Raw genomic sequence first — 18,834 nt, forward strand, 5'->3', positions numbered from 1 at the left:
ATCGGGTGGATGCGGGGAGGATGTTCCCGATGATGGGTGAAACTAGAACTAGGGGGCATAGTCTTAGAATAAGGGGCTGCTCTTTCAAAACTGAGATGAGGAGGAACTACTTCACTCAGAGGGTGGTAGGTCCATGGAATATGCTGCCCCAAAAAGCTGTAGAAGCTACATTACATAAATTTAAAACAGAAATAGACAGTTTCCTAGAAGTAAAAGGAATTAAGGGTTACAGGGAGCGGGCAGGAATTTGGACATGAGTCTAGGTTCGGATCGGTCATGGCCCTGTGGGTAGCGGAGTGGGCCCAGGGGCCGTATAGCCTGATCCTGCTCCTATTTCGTGTGTCTAATTCTGTTAGATGCAGGAGATGGTCCTGTGATAGTGGATTGGCGGATAGGATCAGATCAGCCATGATCTCATTGAATGGCGGAGCAGGCTCGAGGGGCCGAATGGCCTACTCCTGCTCCTATCTTCTATGTTTCTAATCATTCTTTCTTACCTTGTAGATTCCAACAGCTTCTTCAATGGGTTTGGACCGGTGCTCTCTGTGCTCCGCCAAAACCCTACAAATCACACAGATCAGTTTCATGTCAGTTTCACAAAACAGCTTCAGTTCTTCCTGATGTACCGCACAGTGAAGTTTCTTTTCCTTCTCTTTCGGATTCAGCTTTAATTTTCGAGCTTTCTCGGCCAGGCTCGCTAAGGTCGGATTTACCCTGAGGTTTCTTCCCGGAAACTCCTCTCGACATTCCGGGCAGGAGATTCTCCGCTTCTTCGCCCAGCACCGTGTGATACAGGAGCGGCAGAAGTTGTGACCACACTCCAGTATTACCGGGTCGGTGAAGAAATTCAGACAAATGGGACAGTTTAAATCCGCGGCCCAACCCTCCGACTGCTGTCTGGAGGCCATGTTCAGTTTCAGTACTTCCTGGTTGAACCTGCACCCCGGGGGAAGCGGATTGGCCGGAGCGCCTGTCACTCACAGTGAGGCTGAGGGATTCCGGGGCGGGGCTCTGCCGGGGGAGGCCGATTGGCCGGAGCGACTGTCAATCAGAGTGAGTGGGAGGGATTCCGGGGCGGGGCTCTGCCGGGGGAAGCGGAATGGCCGGAGCGCCTGTCACTCACAGTGAGGGGGCGGGTTTTCAGGGCGGGTTCCTCCCGGGGGAAGCCGATTGGCCGGAGCGACTGTCAATCAGAGTGAGCGGGCGGGTTTCCGGGGCGGGGCTCTCGCGGGGAAGCGGATTGGCCGGACCGACTGTCACTCAGAGTGAGGGGGCGGGTTTCTTCCGCGGGAAGCGGATTGGCCAGTGCGCCTGTCACTCAGAGTGAGGGGGCGGGTTTTCGGGGCGGGGCTCTCCCGGGGAAGCGGATTGGCCGAAGGAGGGGGAGTCGGCGGAGGAGAAAGAAAAGAAGAAAAAGACCGCCAAAAAAAAACAGCGCCAAAGACGGGACCCGAAAGAGAAAAAAAAACAGAGGAAAGCAGAAAAGAGAAAGATAAGCCAAAGCAAAAAGACAGAAGAAGGAGAAGAATATACACACCAAGGAAGAATCTGACCAGCGGCCGCACGGGGCCAGAACAACAGCTGGATCGCGAGTCCTGAGAGGAGGCCGCACGGGGCCAGAACAACAGCCAGAGCGCGAGTCCTGAGAGGAGGCCGCACGGGGCCAGAACAACAGTCGGAGCGCGAGTCCTGAGAGGAGGCCGCACGGGGCCAGAACAACAGCCAGAGCGCGAGTCCTGAGAGGAGGCCGCACGGGGCCAGAACAACAGCCGGAGCACGAGTCCTGAACAGAGGCCGCACGGGGCCAGAACAACAGCCGGAGCGCAAGTCCTGAGAGGAGGCCGCACGGGGCCAGAACAACAGCCGGAGCACGAGTCCTGAACAGAGGCCGCACGGGGCCAGAACAACAGCCGGAGCGCGAGTCCTGAGCGGAGGCCGCACGGGGCCAGAACAACAGCCGGAGCGCAAGTCCTGAGCGGAGGCCGCACGGGGCCAGAACAACAGCCGGAGCACGAGTCCTGAGAGGAGGCCGCACGGGGCCAGAACAACAGCCAGAGCGCGAGTCCTGAACAGAGGCCGCACGGGGCCAGAACAACAGCCGGAGCGCGAGTCCTGAGAGGAGGCCGCACGGGGCCAGAACAACAGCCGGAGCGCGAGTCCTGAGAGGAGGCCGCACGGGGCCAGAACAACAGCCGGAGCGCAAGTCCTGAGCGGAGGCCGCACGGGGCCAGAACAACAGCCGGAGCACGAGTCCTGAGAGGAGGCCGCACGGGGCCAGAACAACAGCCAGAGCGCGAGTCCTGAACAGAGGCCGCACGGGGCCAGAACAACAGCCGGAGCGCGAGTCCTGAGAGGAGGCCGCACGGGGCCAGAACAACAGCCGGAGCGCGAGTCCTGAGAGGAGGCCGCACGGGGCCAGAACAACAGCCGGAGCGCGAGTCCTGAGAGGAGGCCGCACGGGACCAGAACAACAGCCGGAGCGCGAGTCCTGAGAGGAGGCCGCACGGGGCCAGAACAACAGCCGGAGCGCGAGTCCTGAGCGGCGGCCGCACGGGACCGTAAACCAGGGAAAGGCCAGAGGAGCCGGGCCGAGACAGGGGCCTGGAGACCTCTGAGGGAGAGGGGAGCAGCCCGAAGGCACCGTGAGGCAGCGGCTCCCAGACGCAGACAGTGAGTACGGGTCCTGGGGAGGGAGCCTGAAGCCAGGGAAAGGCCCGAGGAGCCTGGCCAAAACAGAGGCCCAGAGACCGCTGAGGGGGAGGGGAGCAGCCGGGAAACAGCAAATCCCAGACGCAGACCAGGACAGTGAGTACGGGGCCTGGGGAGGGCCTGGAGAGCGAGCGAGTCCAGGGCCTGGGAAAGTTCGCGAGCCGGGAGAGGGAAACACCAAACCTGGGGCCCCAGAAAAGCTTACTCTAAGGTCAACAATATTTTCTACCTCTACACTACTAAAAATGAGTGAATCAGAGGAGCCACAGCAGCTCCCGAGGCGCACTGAGAGCAACCTCTTCCAGATTCCCCCCCAACACCAAAAAAAATGCTAAAAAGTCGCTCAAGCAACAGCAGCTGAGAGCAAAACCAGAAACTCTTTTTGCTGACTGGTACAGCAGTCGGAAAAAGTGTAATCTCATTTTTTACTCAGATCAGTCAGCGGCTTGGATCAGAGCAATAAAATCACACTATACCAGGGTTAAGCATGAAAGAACCGCTAATGGGTCCAAACTGAAAATTAAGAAATCAGGGGACCCTGATAGTGCAACCACGACTGTCAACATGTACAGTGATGGAACAATATTGGTGCAAGGCAACCTCGACGACTTTGAAACAGCCTTCAAGACACTGAAAGAAATAACTGAGAGGGGAAGGAACAGCCCCAGAGTGGCTAACAGGGAAAAAGCGACACACACTCCCCCCACCATTTACAACTCACCAGGAGTAAATCAGCCTGGTCAGGAGGTGAGCGAGCCACACAGTTCTAACCAGACACTCACCCCGGGGCCCCACAGCCACATGGTACAGTTGACCAACCCCAGCGTAATTACCAGGGAGGAAGCCACACATACTCCCCCTACCACTTCCAGCTCACCAAGAGAAGAGCAGCCTAGCCAGGAAGTGAGTGAGCCCTCCAGCTCCAACCGGACACACACCCTGGGATCCCACAGCCAGATACAACTAAAGGATAAATTTAACCAGTTGGAGACAGAGCTGGTTAAACTTAGAGAGGAGGTCCTTAAACTGAAACATGAACAAAAGCAAGAGAGGGAGAGACACAGGAGAGAGCTGAATTTACTTGGGAATCAGGTGAAAGGGCTGCAGAAAACCAAAGAGAGCCATAGGGGAGAGATAGCACCATTAGCCCAGCAGCCAGAGGCTAGAGATAAGACAATACAGAGCCCGACTGAACAGCTGCACTCCCACACTGAACAACAGCAGCAGACACACAATACATAGAAACATAGAAGATAGGAGCAGGAGTAGGCCATTCGGCCCTTCGAGCCTGCTCCGCCATTCAATGAGATCATGGCTGATCATCCAAATTCAGTACCCGGTCCCTGCCTTCTCCCCATATCCCTTGATCCCTTTAGCCTTAAGACATATATCCAACTCTTTCTTGAATATACTTAATGAACTGGCTTCCACCGCCCTCTGTGGCAGAGAATTCCACAGGTTCACCACTCTCTGGGTGAAGAAATTCCTCCTCATTTCAGTCCTAAATGGCTTACCCCTTATCCTTAGACTATGACCCCTGGTTCTGGACTCCCCGGCCATCAGAAACATCCTTCCTGCATCTAGTCTGTCCAGGCCTGACAGAATTTTATAGGTTTCGATGAGATCCCCTCTCAATCTTCTAAACTCCAGTGAGTATAAGCCCAATCGACACAATCTCTCCTCATACGTCATTCCTGCCATCCCAGGTATCAGCCTGGTGAATCTTCGCTGCACTCCTTCCATGGCAAGAACGTCCTTCCTCAAGTAAGGCGACCAAAACTGCACACAATACTCAAGGCGTGGTCTCACCAAGGCCCTGTACAACTGCAGCAAGACATCCTTGTTCTTGTACTCGAACCCTCTTGCTACGAAGAGCCAACATACCATTTGCCTTCTTAACCGCCTGCTGCACCTGCATGCTTACCTTCAGCGACTGGTGCACAAGGACACCCAGGTCTCTTTGCACTTCCCCTTCTCCCAATTTATTACCATTCAAATAATAATCTGCCTTCCTGTTTTTGCCACCAAAGTGGATAACCTCACATTTATCCACATTATAGTACATTTGCCATGTTTCTGCCCAATCACCCAACCTGTCCAAATCGTGCTGGAGTTTCACAACATCCTCCTCACTGCATACCCTCCCACCCAGCTTTGTGTCGTCTGCAAATTTGGAGATATTACATCCAATTCCCTCGTCCAGATCATGAATATATATTGTGAACAGCTGGGGTCCTAGGACCGATCCTTGCGGTACCCCACTAGTCACTGCCTGCCACTCGGAAAACGACCCGTTTATTCCAACTCTTTGCTTTCTGTCCGCCAACCAGTTCTCTATCCAAGTCAATACCTTGCCCCCAATCCCATGTGCCTTAATTTTGCACGCTAATCTCTTATGCGGGAACTTATCGAAAGCCTTCTGAAGGTCCAAATACACCACATCCACTGGTTCTCCCTTATCTATTTTACCAGTTACATCCTCAAAAAATTCCAGTAGATTAGTCAAGCATGATTTACCTTTTGTAAATCCATGTTGACTTTGTCCGATCCAGTCACTGCTTTCCAAGTGCTCTGCTATTACATCTTTTATAATGGACTCTAGCATTTTCCCCACTACCGATGTCAAGCTATAATTCCCCGCCTTTTCTCTACCACCTTTTTTGAATAGTGGGGTAACATTAGCTACCCGCCAATCCATGGGTACCGTTCCAGTGTCTATCGAGTTCTGGAATATGACCAGCAATGCATCTACTATTTCTAGGGCCACTTCCTTAAGTACCCTGGGATGTAGATTATCAGGCCCTGGGGATTTATCGGCCTTCAGTCCCATCAATTTTCCTAACACCATTTCCCTACAAATACTGATTTCTTTCAGTTCCACCCTTTCATCAGACCCTATGTTCCCCGGCATCTCTGGGAGGTTATTTGTGTCCTCCTTTGTGAAGACAGAACCAAAATATGTATTTAGTTGCTCAGCCATTTCTTTGTTCCCCATTATAAATTCCCCCGATTCTGACTGCAAGGGACCTATGCTTGACTTCACCAATCTTTTTCTCTTCACATATCTATAAAAGCTTTTACAGTCAGTTTTTATGTTCTCTGCAAGCTTACTCTCATATTCTATTTTCCCTTTCTTAATTAATCCCTTTGTCCTTCTTTGTTGAAACCTAAACTGCTCCCAATCCTCAGGATTATTGCTTTTTCTGGCCAATTTATATGCCCTCTCCTTGGACCTTATGCTATCCCTAATTTCCCTTGTTAGCCACGGTTGGGTCACCTTTTTTGTTTTATTTTTATGCCAAACTGGGATGAACAAATTCTGTAGTTCATCCATTCGGTCTTTGAATGTTTGCCATTGCCTATCCACCGTCAACCCTTTGAGTGCCATTCCCCAATCAATACTGCCCAACTCGCTTCTCAGACCATCATAGTTTCCTTTATTTAAATTGAGGACCCTAGTCTCTGAGTCAACTACTTCATTCTCCATCTGAATGAAGAATTCCATCATATTATGATCGCTCCGAACCAAGGGGCCTCTTACAACAAGATTGCTAATTAATCCTTTCTCGTTACATAATACCCAGTCTAAGATGGCCTGATCTCTGGTTGGTTCCTCGACATATTGGTCCAGGAAACCATCCTGTAAACACTCCAGGAATTCCTCCTCCACAGTATTGTTACTCATTTGGTTGGCCCAATCTACATGTAGATTAAAGTCACCCCTGATGACTGCTGTGCCCTTATTGCACGTTTCTTTAATTTCTCTTTTAATGCCATCCCCAACCTCCGCCTTACTGTTTGGAGGTCTATAAACCACGCCCACTAACGTTTATTTCCCCTTAGTATTTCTCAATTCTACCCATACAGATTCCACCTCATCAGAGCTAATATCCTTCATTACAATTGTGTTAATCCCTTTAACCAGTAATGCTACCCCACCTCCCTTTCCTTTTTGCCTATCTTTCCTGAATATCGAATACCCCTGGATGTTGAGTTCCCAGTCCTGGCCTTCCTTGAGCCACGTTTCCATAATCCCAACCAAATCGTATTTGTTTACTTCTATTTGCGCAGCCAATTCATCCACCTTATTACAAATGCTCCTCGCATTAAGACACAAAGCCTTCAGGCTTGTTTTTTTAACGCTCTTAGACCTATTAGAATTATTATTTACTGTGGCCATGTTTGATTTAAACCGTTGATTTCTCTGACTGCCACTTTTGTTTTTCTCCTTCCTATCTTTTGCTTTTATCCTTGTTTCCCTTTCCTCTGTCTCCCTGCTCAGGTTCCCAACCCCCTGCCATTTTAGTTTAAACCCTCCCCCACAGCACTAGCAAACACTCCCCCTAGGACATTGGTTCCAGCCCTGCCCAGGTGCAAACCGTCCGGTTTGAACTGGTCCCACCTCCCCCAGAACCGGTTCCAATGTCCCAGGAACTTGAATCCCTCTCCCTGGCACCATTCCTCTAGCCACATATTCATCTGAAGTATCCTTCTATTTCTACTCTGACTAGCACGTGGCACTGGTAGCAATCCTGAGATTACTACCTTTGAGGTCCTGTTTTTTAATTTATCTCCTAACTCCCTATACTCCGCTTTTAGGACCTCATCCCGCTTTTTACCTATATCGTTGGTGCCTATATGCACCACGACAACTGGCTGTTCACGCTCCCCTTCCAAGATGTTCTGGAGTCGCTCGGAGACATCCTTGACCCTTGCACCAGGGAGGCAACACACCATCCTGGAGTCTCGTTTGCGGCCGCAGAAATGCCTATCTATTCCCCTTACAATTGAATCCCCTATTACTGTAGCTCTACCCCTCTACCCCTCTTTTTCCTCCCATTCTGTGCAGCAGAGCCACCCCTGGTGCCAGGAAGTTGGCTGCTGCTGCCTTCCTCTGATAAGCCATCCCCCCCAACAGTACTCAAAGTGGTGTATCTGTTGGAGAGGGGGATGGCCACAGGGGACCCCTGCACTACCTGCCTGCGCCTAGTACTCTGCCTGTTGGTCACCCGTTCCCTTTCTTCCTGTCCAACTTCTACCTGTGGTGTGTCCAACTCCATAAATGTGCTATTCACGATGTCCTGAGCATCGTGAACGCTCCAGTATGTGTCCAATCACAGCTCCAGCGCCGCAATGCGGTCTGTCAGTAGCTGCAGCTGGATGCACTTCCTGCACATGTAGTTGTCAGGGACACAGGAAGTGTCCCTGAGTTCCCACATATCGCAGGAGGAGCAGATCACGGGGCCTGGCTGTCCTGCCATGACTTACCATTTAATTAATTGAATTTAAATTAAATCAATCAATCCCACTAATTACACTACAGTTAACTGGTTTACCAACAGTCCCTGCTACACCAGAGAGACCTTAGAAACTATAAACCAGAGTTAAAGTTTTAAAAAAAAGAGAAATACTCACCAACCAAATAGTCACCAACCAATCACTTACCTGCTTCCTGGTGACGTCACACTTTGATTACTTTTGACCTCTCTCCCCTGCTGTTGAACTGGTCGGGCTGCTCCTGACTCACTGCCTCCGGTGTAACTGCCGCTGATGCTGTGTTCCCACACAGGCCCGCTCTGGTCGGGCTGCTCCTGACTCACTGCCACCGGTGTAACTGCCGCCAGTGCTGTGTTCCCACACAGGCCCGCTCTGGTCAGGCTGCTCCTGACTCACTGCCGCCGGTGTAACTGCCGCCGGTGCTGTGTTCCCACACCGGCCCGCTCTGGTCGGGCTGCTCCTGACTCACTGCCGCCGGTGTAACTGCCGCCGGTGCTGTGTTCCCACACAGGCCCACTCTGGTCGGGCTGCTCCTGACTCACTGCCGCCGGTGTAACTGCCGCCGGTGCTGTGTTCCCACACAGGCCCGCTCTGGTCGGGCTGCTCCTGACTCACTGCCGCCGGTGTAACTGCCGCCGGTGCTGTGTTCCCACACCGGCCCGCTCTGGTCGGGCTGCTCCTGACTCACTGCTGCCGGTGTAACTGCCGCCAGTGCTGTGTTCCCACACAGGCCCGCTCTGGTCGGGCTGCTCCTGACTCACTGCCGCCGGTGTAACTGCCGCCGGTGCTGTGTTCCCACACAGGCCCGCTCTGGTCGGGCTGCTCCTGACTCACTGCCGCCGGTGTAACTGCCGCCGGTGCAGTGTTCCCACACCGGCCCGCTCTGGTCGGGCTGCTCCTGACTCACTGCCGCCGGTTTCAAACTGCCACCGGTGCTGTGTTCCCACACAGGCCCGCTCTGGTCGGGCTGCTCCTGACTCACTGCCGCCAGTGTAACTGCCGCCGATGCTGTGTTCCCACAAGGCCCGCTTTGTGTCAAATCACAAACGAGCGCTGGTTTTGCCGCCACTATTGGACTTGCAGTTGAACCTTTTGCAATCACCGTTAAATAACCGGTTACCTTGAATTACAGAATGAAAGAAAGGCGAAACACACTTCAATAATGTATTTTGCCCTTTGTAAGTAATGAACTGTTAACCATATTTCATTTTGTACGTTGTATTTTAGGAACCTCGTTTAAAATATTCATTGCTTATGAAAGCAGAAACCTGGAATAACTTTTTTTAAATTAACAGGATTGGTCACTGCACAGCATAAATTGCTGGCGAATGTAACTTTTCCGCTAGGGATCGAACCGAGTTCTTGCCGCGTCTGAGGCGAGTGTGACAACCGCTACACTACGAAAAACTCTGCGTCGCTGCTCGCACAGAATAGAATCAATAGTGAACAAAATATCACACGGTGCTTATTTTCAGAATCAATGCAGTCAACGTTTACATCAAGTGAAAGAATTTTTTAGTGAAATGATGTGGAAGTATGTGTTACTGGTATTTGTGCCTCTAATTAAATGTTGTGGCGTCTGACTCCCGTTCATGTCTGTTCTTCCTCTGTTGATAAAGAAAGGAGGGCTGTCGTTGACCAGACTGCACTGCGGCTGGTTTTGTGAGCTCATCCTTTATATTCAGTGATGCTGTTTAAGGTCAACCAATCAGCACAGAGGGAGTTCACTGGTCAGTTCCCCGGTGTTGAAGGCCGGCCTACAGCGGTTCCCGTAGTGTAGTGGTTATCACGTTCGCTTTACACGCGAAAAGTCCCCGGTTCGAGCCCGGGCGGGAACATTATGTTTAAACTTGCTGTGGATGAACAACCAGCGGGTTTATTCCAAATAACAAAAGAAAATTACTGCAAATGCTGTAAATCTGAAACAAAAAACGGAAAATGCTGGAAATTATCAAGAGGTCAGGCAGTATCTGTGGATAAAGATACAGAGTGAACCTTTCAGGTCAATTACCCATCGTTAAAACTGGGAAGCGGGAGAGATGTTTGGTGAGATTATTCTCTTGTCAATAGGGCTACAGCGGCTTCTCTCTTACTCTTTAATTGATCTTTATTTCACTTCACTATTCAGATACCTTTGAGTGAGAGAAAACTGACCCACAGTGAGGCCCATTTCATCTTGTGTTCCCTTTTAATCCCTGGAATCTCTGATGCCCTGACGTTCAGAAATGTAATCCATTAATCTTCAGGGTGGCCGTCAGTAAGAAGCCTTTTCTGTCTGGATCCGGGAGAGGAGCGCGTTTAGGCTCAAGACTGGAGCTACTGTCGATAGATTTTGTGGAAAAGGGTATTAAGGGTTACGGAAACAAAGCGGGTAAATGGAGTGAAGATACAGACCAGTCCTGATCTAATTGAATTGGCCAGAAAAAGTAGTAAACCTGAGGATTGGGAGCAGTTTAGGATTCAACAAAGGAGGACAAAGGGATTAATTAAGAAGGGGAAAATTGAATATGAGAGTAAGCTTGCAGGGAACATAAAAACTGACTGTAAAAACTTTTATAGATATGTGAAGAGAAAAAGATTGGTGAAGTCAAGCGTGGGTCCCTTGCAGTCAGAATCAGGGATACTTATAATGGGGAACAAAGAAATGGCAAACCAATTAAATACATATTTTGATTCTGTCTTCACAAAGGAGGACACAAGTAACCTCCCAGAGATGTCGGGGAACATAGGGTCTGATGAAAGGGAGGAACTGAAAGAAACCAGTATTTGTAGGGAAATGGTGTAAGGGAAATTGATGGGATTGAAGGCGGATAAATCCCCAGGGCCTGATAATCTACATCCTAGGGTACTTAAGGAAGTGGCCCGAGAAATAGTAGATGCATTGCTGGTCATCTTCCAACATTCGATGGAATCTGGAACAGTACCCATGGATTGGAGGGTAGCTAATGTTGCCCCACTATTCAAAAAAGGTGGTAGAGAGAAAATGTGGAATTACAGACTGGTAAGCCTGACATCGGTAGTGGGGAAAATGCTAGAGTCCATTATAAAAGATGTAATAGCAGAGCACTTGGAAAACAGTGACAGGATTGGACAAAGTCATCATGGATTTACAAAAGGTAAATCGTGCTTGACTAATCAGCTGGAATTTTTTGAGGATGTAACTGGTAAAATAGATAAGGGAGAACCAGTGGATGTGGTGTATTTGGACTTTCAGAAGGCTTTTGATAAGGTCCCGCATAAGAGATTAGCGTGTAAAGTTAAGGCACATGGGATTGGGGGTAAAGTATTGAATTGGATAGAGAACTGGTTGGCAGACAGAGAGCAAAGATTTGGAATAAACTGGTCTTTTTCTGAGTGGCAGGCAGTGACTAGTGGGGTAGCGCAGGGATCGGTCCTTGGACCCCAGCTATTCACAATATATATTAATGATCTAGAAAAGGGAAGTAGATGTAACATCTCCAAATTTGCAGATGACACAAAGCTGGGTGAGCGTGTATGCTGTGAGGAGGATGCCGAGAAACTCCAGTATGATTCGGACAGGATGGGCGATTGGGCAAAAGCATGGCAGATGCAATATAACGTGGATAAATGCGAGGTTATCCATTTTGGTGGCAAAAACAGGAAGGCAGATTATTATATGAATGGCAATAGATTGTGAGAAGGAGAAGTGTAACGAGACCTGGGTGTCCTTGTGCACCAGTCGCTGAAGGTAAGCATGCAGCTGCAGCAGGCGGTTAAGAAGGCAAATGGTATGTTGGCCTTCGTAGCGAGAGGGTTCGAGTACAGGAACAAGGATGTCTTGCTGCAGTTGTACAGGGCCTTGTTGAGACCACATCTTGAGTATTGTGTGCAGTTTTGGTCGCCTTATCTGAGGAAGGATGTTCTTGCCATGGAAGGAGTTCAGTGAACATTCACCAGGCTGATACCTGGGATGTCAGGAATGACGTATGAGGAAAGATTGGGTCGATTGGGCTTGTACTCGCTGGAGTTTAGAAGAATGAGAGGGGATCTCATTGAAACTTATAAAATTCTGACAGGACTGGACAGACTAGATGCAGGAAGGATGTTCCCGATGGTCGGGGAGTCCAGAACCAGGGGTCGCAGTTCAAGGATAAGTGGTAGGCCATTTCGGACTGAAATGAGGAGGAATTTCTTCTCCCAGAGAGTGGTGAACCTGTGGAATTCTCTACCACAGAAGGTAGTAGAAGCCAATTCAGTAAATATATTCAAGAAGGAGTTGGATATATTTCTAAAGGCTAAAGGGATCCAGGGGTATGGGGAGAAAGCAGGGACTGGGTACTGAAATTGGATGATCAGCCATGATCTCATTGAATGGCGGAGCAGGCTCGAAGGGCCGAATGGCCTACTCCTGCTCCTATCTTCTATGTTTCTATGAATGGTGCAACAGGCTCGAGGGGCTGAATGGCCTCCTCCTGTTCCTATGGAGTCGCTGCAATGCAATACACCGAGTGTGGAGAGTTTCCGGTGTGAGTGTTTATCGCATTCCGCCAAAAACACGGAAATTTAACGGTTCGAAAGTGGGTGCAGGCAATTTAATGCCTTTTCTCCATTCAAGCTTAGTAAATATGAAACTGGAATAATTTGCATGTTTGGTTCAGTATAAATAAAATACGCATTGGCCAGCGAATTAGACCATTCAAATGGCAGCGTTACAGTGAGTGAAGTAATTCTCAATGATATTTCCCATATAGGACACAGTTTTGGTTGCGGTCCTGTAAGGAGGATTTGGGGAATGTTGGCGCTGATTTAGGGAATCTCCGGCTCGCGTGTCGCTCCTTGAAGAGGTGGGACTTATTTTATTTAAAAATTGAGGCTCGGAACTTTCTCATTGAGAATGTGGAAGCAGAACAACACAGATTAATAGAAAAGCACAGGGTCAGTGACCGGATTAAAATTGCAGTTTCAATCGGTCCGTCTGCCTGTCCTTTCAATAAGTAACATAGAAATCACGTCTCTTAAAATGTCCCCACCTTGTTATATTTCAAGAAATTGAGACAGGGGGAATAAATAGGAAAATAAAAGCACAGGGATATAGACAAGAGGTAGAGAGGAGGGGAAAATACTGTCTCCACGGAGATCTAATGGCGAGACTCCTCTGCTGCGCCTGGGGTGGCCTCTTGCAGCCCGGATACATTAACGTCCTAACAGCTCATTAAGAATAGACACATACAGAAAATGGTTATACAATAGTTACCTCATCACTCGGCTAGGTTTGAACCGGCGTCCTCGGGGTCCGATTTTCGCTTCGGTGGTTGTTTAAATTTCCGAGAAGTCCGCGGGTCAAATCACAAACCACAAATCACAAACCAGCGCTGGTTTTGCCGCCACTATTGGACTTGTAGTTGAATCTTTTGTAATCACCATTAAATAACCGGTTACCTTAAATTACAGAATGAAAGAAAGGCGAAACACACTTCAATAATGCATGTTGCCCTTTGTAAGTAATGAACTGTTAACCACATTTCATTTTGCACATTGTATTTTAGGAACCTCGTTTAAAATATTCATTGCTTATGGAAGCAGAAATCTGGGGCAACTTTTGTTTTTAATTAACAGGATTGGTCACTGCACAGCATAAAATGCTGGCGAATGTAACTTTTCCACCAGGGATCGAACCGGGTACTTGTCGCGTCTGAGAGGAACGTGAGAACCGCTACACTACGAAAACCTCTCCATCACTGCTCGCAGAGAATAGAATCAATACTGAACAAAATATCACACGGTGCTCATTTTCAGATTCAATGCAGTCAACGTTTACATCAAGAGAAATAATTTTTTAGTGAAATGCTGTATGTGTTACTCGTATTTGTGCCTCTAATTAAATGTTGTGGCGTCTGACTCCCGTTCATGTCTGTTCTTCGTCTGGTGATAAAGAAAGGAGTGCTGTCGTTGACCAGACTGCACTGCGGCTGATTTTGTGAGCTCATCCTTTATATTGAGTGATGCTGTTTAAGGTCAACCAATCAGCACAGAGGGAGTTCACTGGTCAGTTCCCCTGTGTTGAAGGGGTGTACATAGCAGTTCCCATAGTGTAGTGGTTATCACATTCACTTTACACGCGAAAGATGCCCGGGCGGGAACATTACATTTAAACTTGCTAAACCAGCGGGTTTATTCCAAATGAGATGAGATGAGAAAAGTAAATTACTGTTGAGGCTGCCGCGGAACACGAAGGGAGGCCGAACCGATCTGAGGAACACATGGCTTTTTATTACATTGTTGAGGCTGCCGCGGAACACGAATGGAGGCCGAACAGATCTGAGGAACACATGGCTTTTTATTACATTCTCTTGAGAGATGGCTGCCCCAGCTCTTCTCTCTGCTAAACCCAAAGCCTGAATGGGGCGACGCCCTCGCTTTTGTGTACACACTGAGGGCGACGCCCGCTCCTTTGTCATGCCTTAAAGGCAGCATGCTTCTTAAAGGCAAGGTGCCCGATTTATTGTCCACGGACAGAAAAGTGGATTGCGCCCATTTAGGTGGCGATCCGCCACAACATTCTCTTGAGAGATGGCTGCCCCAGCTCTTCTCGCTGCTAAACCCGAAAACAGAATGAGGGCGACGCCCGCGCTTTTGTGTACACACTGAGGGTGACGCCCGCTCCTTTGTCATGCCTTAAAGGCAGCATGCTTCTTAAAGGCAAGGTGCCCGATTTATTGTCCACGGACGGAAAAGTGGATTGCGCCCATTTAGGTGGTGATCCGCCACACAGCTGCCCCCAGAATCCGCTTAGGAGGTGTGGACGAGACGGTGTGGCGGTCTGATGGGCCGGCCGGAGCGGCTCTTGTAGGACGCCGGTGGACGTGGAACGGCCGGGCTTGGAGCAGCCGGGTGTACTGGCTTGAGGGCAGGTCGGCCGCATGGCGGTGGACGAGCTACTGGGACCTGCTCACCGGGCTCCGAGTGTGCTGGTTTGAGTCAGTCAACCGACACTTTTTCAGTCCTGTCGCCCACTTGTAGGGCGAAAAATTTGTCCCCAGCCTGTAGCACTTTGTAGGGCCCGTCGTACGGGGGTTGAAGGGGTCCGCGGTGGGCATTGTGCCGGTCGAAAACGAACCGTGCCTGGTGCAGGCTTAGCGGGACGTGTGAGGTGGATTCGCCGTGCCGGGCAATGGGCACCGGGGTGACCTGTAGCGCCGGTGAGGCGAAGTCGTGGCGTTGCTGGTCGGCTGACCAAGGTGTCGTGGCGGTGGGCAGGAACTCGCCGGGTACGTGCAGCGGCTGGCCGTACACGAGCTCTGCTGCCGATGCGTGGAGGTCTTCTTTAACCGTGGAGCGCAGGCCGAGGAGGACCCACGGGAGTCGGTCGGTCCAGGTGCCGTCCTGGAGGCTGGCTCAAAGAGATGCCTTCAAGGATCTGTGGAACCGCTCACACAGTCCGTTGGCTTGGGGGTGGTACACTGTGGTGCAGTGAATGGTCACCCCGAGATTGCGTGCGATGGCGGTCCAGAGTTCAGTGGTAAATTGCGGACCTCTGTCCGACGCCATGTCGGAGGGGACGCCGAACCATGCGACCCAGGTGCTGACGAAGGCTCTGGCGATGTCGGCGGTGGTGGTAGAGGTCAGTGGAATTGCCTCGGGCCAGCACGTGGTGCGGTCGACGATCATCAGCAAGTGCGTGTGGCCTTGCGACGGTGGCAGGGGCCCGACGATGTCCACGTGGATGTGGTCGAATCTACGTGAAGGGATGGTGAACTCCTCGAGGGGTGCTTTCGTGTGTTGCTGCACCTTGGCCCGTTGGCAGGCTAGGCAGGAGTTGGCCCAAGTACGCACATCCTTGCAAAGGCCGCACCAGACAAAGCGGTTGGCTACCAATTTGATGGATGCGCGGGAGAGGTTGTGGTGAATCTCGAATACCCGGCGGCGCCAGGACGCTGGGACGACGGGCCGAGGTTGAGATAGGGATATGTCGCACTTGACCGTGACTGCGGTCGGGCCGCAGGCGACGTCGGCCAGGCACAGCCCTGGTCGGTTGGTAGGTTCGGAGAGCAGATCAGGGTCCATGAGCTGGTCTGCTGCGAGTTGAGCGTAGTCGACTGCCAGGTGTGCGGCATGGATGGCGGGGCAGGAGAGGCAGTCGGCTGCCACATTGTCTCGGCCGGAGACGTGTTGGATGTCCGTGGTGAACTCAGACACTGCCGCGAGCTGGCGCTGCTGCCTGGCGGACCAGGGGTCGGTTGTCTTTGCCATTGCGAATGTCAGGGGTTTGTGGTCGACAAACGCAGTGAAGGGGTGGCCCTCCAGCAAAAACCGAAAATGGCGGACCGCCAGGTACAGCGCGAGGAGCTCACGGTCGAAGGTGCTGTATTTGACCTCCGGGGGGCGTAGTTGGCGGCTGAAGAAGGCAAGTGGTTGCCAGGCGCCGTCAACCCACTGCTCGTACACGGCGCTGACCGCGTGGTCGGAGGCATCCGTGGTGAGCGCTACTCTGGCATTGGGCCGTGGGCGCGCGAGCAGGGTGGCGTTGGCGAGCGTGGTCTTGGTGGAGTTGAAGGTGGCTGATACGTCTGCCGTCCATTCGACCGCCATTTTGCCGCTCCTGCCCCAGAGGGCTTCATACAGGGGCCTCATGAGGGACGCCGCTTTGGGGATGAAGCAGTTGTAGAAATTTACCATCCCGAGGAACTCCTGGAGTCCTTTGATGGTGGTGGGGTGGGGAAATTGCTGGACGGCCTGCACCTTGGTGGGCAGGGGAATGGCCCCAGCATGGGTGATGTGGTGGCTGAGGAAGTCGATCTTGTCCAGGCCGAACTGGCACTTGGCTGGGCTGAGGATGAGCCCGTGGTCGCTGAGGCGCCCGAACAGGATGCGAAGGTGTTCGAGGTGTTCCTGCTTGGAGGAACTGGCTACCAGGATGTCGTCCAGGTAGACGAACAGGAACTTCAGGTCCCGAAGGACCGAGTCCATGAGCCGTTGGAATGCCTGGGCCGCATTTTTGAGGCCGAAGGGCATCCGCAGGAACTCAAAAAGCCCAAAGGGGGTGATTACGGCCGTCTTGGGGACGTCCGCGGGGTGGACGGGGACTTGGTGGTAGCCGCGCACCAGGTCGACTTTGGAAAAGACTGAGCGGCCGGCCAGTCTAGCCGAGAAGTCCTGAATGTGCGGCATGGGGTACCGATCAGGGGTGGTGGCGTCGTTGAGGCGGCGGTAATCCCCGCATTGGCGCCAACCCCCGCCTGGTTTGGGGGCTATGTGGAGTGGGGAGGCCCAGGGACTGTTGGAGCGGCGGATGATGCCGAGCTGTTCCATAGTGGCAAACTCGGTCCGCATGATCTCCAGTTTGGCTGGGTCCAGCCTGCGGGCGTGGGCGTACACTGGGGGGCCTGTGGTGGGGATGAAGTGTTCCACCCCGCGTTTGGTGACCTCCGTGGAGAAGGTCAGGTTGGTGAGGGCCGGGACTTCGGCCAGGAGTGCCGAGTAGTCATCCGTGGCCTGGGCGTGGCACTGTGACGCCATGTCGGCGGGTTGATGGGGGGCCATGGTGCCCAGGATAGGGGACATGGTGCTCATGTCCATGAGGCGGTGTCGAGGGATGTCTACCAGTAGGCCGTGGGCACACAGGAAATCTGCACCGATGAGAGGGGAGAGTACCTTGGCAGTGATGAACTCCCATCGGTAGCGGCGACCAGCGAGGTCGAGGGTGACTGTGCGGGTGCCGTACGTCCGGATGTCCGAGCCGTTAGCGGCAGCCAGCGCCTGTCCTCATTCGCACTTTTGGATGTCGAGGGTGGAGGCCGGGATGATGCTGTGCTGAGCTCTAGTGTCGCACAGGAACTGGCGGCCGGTTTTGTCATCCGTGATGTGCAGAAGGGAGCCCGCGTGGCCCACGGCCATTGCGGGGGCTGGCACGGGGGCGGACTTGAAGGAGCAGGGAGGTGTGCACCGTTGTGCCCTGGCGCCGAACCGTGCGTGGTAGTAACAGTAGCCCGGGTTTGTGGGGCACGAAGGCCCCGTGGGCCCCATGGCTGGGCCTTGTGGCTGCGTGGTGGCCGGTGGGGGGCGCGCCCAGGCTGTGGCTGCCAGGCCCAGAGCGACGTCGCGGCTGGAGTGAGTGGACAGCAGCTTGTCGGCCTCGTCGGCCAGGGCTTCTAGGTCCATGAGGCCGGACGCCACGATCGCTGGGCGGATGCTGGGAGGTAGCTGGCGGATGAACAGCGTGCGGAAGAGGGACCCGGGTGGGCTCTCGTCAGTGAGTGAGAGCATGTGGGAGAGGAGGTCTGACGGTGAGGCATCACTGAGGCCTGGAAGGTCGAGGAGGCGGCAGTTTCACTGGTATGTCGAGGTCGTAAATTTTTTAAGGAGCGCGGCCTTAAGATGTGCATACTTGCCCTCCTCTGGTGAGTTCTGCAGTGCTATCCAGACCTTCGTGACTGTGGAGCTACCGTCTGTGGTGATGTGTCGCAGCTGGAATCGGGACTCAGCTTGGAGGAACCAGGCTTCGGGCTGGTTTTCCCAAACTCCGGCAGTTTCACGGAAACTGCGTTCGTGTCTGCCATTGCAGTGCTCGGAATACGTTCTGTGCGTCGGGGTCACCAATGTTGAGGCTGCCGCGGAACACGAATGGAGGCCGAGCCGATCTGAGGAACACATGGCTTTTTATTACATTCTCTTGAGAGATGGCTGCCCCAGCTCTTCTCTCTGCTAAACCCGAAACCCGAATGGGGCGACGCCCGCGCTTTTGTGTACACACTGAGGGTGACGCCCGCTCCTTTGTCACGCCTTAAAGGCAGCATGCTTCTTAAAGTCAAGGTGCCCGATTTATTGTCCACGGATGGAAAAGTGGATTGCGCCCGTTTAGGTGGCGATCCGCCACATTACTGTGAATGT

At 52.2% G+C, this 18,834-nt stretch overlaps 1 protein-coding gene, 1 non-coding gene and 1 pseudogene across 3 annotated transcripts in view; 2 read left to right on the plus strand and 1 right to left on the minus strand.

Annotated features, from left to right (window-relative positions):
• LOC147096380 (E3 ubiquitin-protein ligase TRIM39-like) overlaps nucleotides 1–953 on the minus strand; it is a 49,053-nt pseudogene extending 48,100 nt beyond the window's left edge. Inside the window, exon 1 of the transcript XR_015074888.1 lies at nucleotides 498–953. The product of XR_015074888.1 is annotated as an E3 ubiquitin-protein ligase TRIM39-like (transcript). The remainder of the gene's footprint in view (nucleotides 1–497) is intronic.
• Nucleotides 1–18,834, plus strand: part of LOC147096368 (zinc-binding protein A33-like) — a 766,539-nt gene that overhangs the window by 568,666 nt on the left and 179,039 nt on the right. The gene's annotated exons all lie outside the window — the stretch shown is intronic.
• trnav-uac (transfer RNA valine (anticodon UAC)) lies at nucleotides 9,752–9,824 on the plus strand. Its single transcript has one exon. It is a non-coding gene; the product is annotated as a tRNA-Val (tRNA).

This window comes from Somniosus microcephalus, unplaced genomic scaffold, assembly GCF_052327205.1.
Source record: "Somniosus microcephalus isolate GS21.2 unplaced genomic scaffold, FLI_Smic_1.0 unresolved_chr1, whole genome shotgun sequence".
Classification (NCBI taxonomy): domain Eukaryota; kingdom Metazoa; phylum Chordata; class Chondrichthyes; order Squaliformes; family Somniosidae; genus Somniosus; species Somniosus microcephalus.